This window comes from Stomoxys calcitrans, chromosome 2, assembly GCF_963082655.1.
Source record: "Stomoxys calcitrans chromosome 2, idStoCalc2.1, whole genome shotgun sequence".
Classification (NCBI taxonomy): Eukaryota; Metazoa; Arthropoda; class Insecta; order Diptera; family Muscidae; genus Stomoxys; species Stomoxys calcitrans.
The window spans coordinates 139,453-141,312 of NC_081553.1; positions in this window are offsets into that span (position 1 = coordinate 139,453).

Below are 1,860 nucleotides of genomic sequence, written 5' to 3' on the forward strand. Positions count from 1 at the left end.
TGCTCTCTGAACGACCACACTCTAAGATGAAAACGTCATCTTCGTAGCCACAATTATCCAAGAGCACCAAAAAGGGTCACAAAAACCGTCATTGAACTCTTGTCACAATATTCTTATTGGAGCCCTTTGCTAGTGGTACCCTAACTATACTGCACATGACCATCGTATGAACTCAATTCAGGAGGAGGAATCCTCATGTCCTCCAGAGAGTCATGCATTTGACACATGTGATGTGTGGTTAAGAACAATAACATCAGCAAAAACAGAAATCAATTTACAAAAGATTTATTTTAAAGTTTATATTTTCATAAAGCGAATTCAAAAATTAATTGACATATCAAGTTCCATCAGCTCTGCTGATGCGGTCACCTTATTAAATACGCCTTGGGTGGGGGGTTAAAAGAATGATATCGTTTTTTTTTTTTGTTTAAGAACAGTTGTTGAAAGTTGTAGAATTTTCATTTAAATTTTGGTAGGCAGTATCTTGATTGACAAAACAATAAAAATAATACTCCTCCAGATCGAAAATCTGTCTACGAATAACTAGTCAATCTTTACATTACTGGAGATTCAATAACATAAGAAAAACAAATTTTAAGCACGTTTTTGGCAAGCAATATAAAAATTTCCAAACCAGCACGTTCAAATTTCATTCACAATCCCGCACATACATAGGCACTGGCATGAATATCTATATAAAACTTAATATAACGCTGGTTATGCCCTGATACTAACTCCTTTAGAAGATGTTAAGTGATCTGGAATTGAACAACAACCATGGTTCCCCCACCATTATATTTGTGTACGAAATAAAGTATTGTTTAAGAACTAATCAAATGTAAATGAGTACTCGCCCCAAGTTTCGGCTTCTGGACAAATATGGGGTCGAATACCCCCAAATATATGGTCCGCAAGCCTTTTACCACTAAAAAAATCTTTAAAATGTATTTCACGGTTTTAAAAATCAGCATATTAAATGACTTATTTTATATCACTCTTCTCTTTGCGTAAGCATTTATGTATTTGCCGTGTAAACGCTATAAAAAAAACACACTTTGAACACACCTACAGACGTATGCATGCTTTACGTACTCATTCAATCATTATGAATCTTTCTTTTTAAATTCATGTCAGGTCGTATAAAAAGTTTTAGATGTTGATTACAATGAATTTCAAATGATTGGCCAATAATGCATGGTTCTTGTGTTATTCATTAGAAATGTACATTAGGATGCCTCCATTAGGCTTTAAACTCAACTTGATTGAAAATTAAACAAACTATACTTTTCGCCTTTAAGCCTAGTAAGCCGGACTTCATTCACAGCGAAAATGCCAATTAAATTATTGCGAAATCTGACGGACTCTTTTTTTTTTGCCAGAACACAAACAAAAGTCAAACAACAACACACAACAAAGACAACAGTATTGAATCAGAGTTGATTCGGCTCTTTTCGTGAGCATTTAATTACAATTGCTCAGAACTCAGTACCACTTGTATGGAATGTGTTCTCATTATCTTCGTCACCATTTTTATAGTGCGTTTTGACAGTTGTTCGTGTGAAAAGTCGAAGTCAGTACTAGGCTTTAAGCCGAGTATTCCGTTCAGCTTTTCAAGCGGAATGCTGTCAAACTCTATAAAAAAACGTTGGCTAAAATATATAGTGAGAAAAATAACAAAAACAATCAAAGTGGCAACACTTGAAACCATTGTCGGCATCATTTTTGTATGTTTTATTAGTTTTAATGGTTCGTTATTCTTCATTTAGTTGCGAAAAAATACATTAAATGGAGTAAACAATAAGTGCAGATACAAAAACGTGTTTTGGTATGGAAACAAAAACATTTGATTGGTGTCAAATT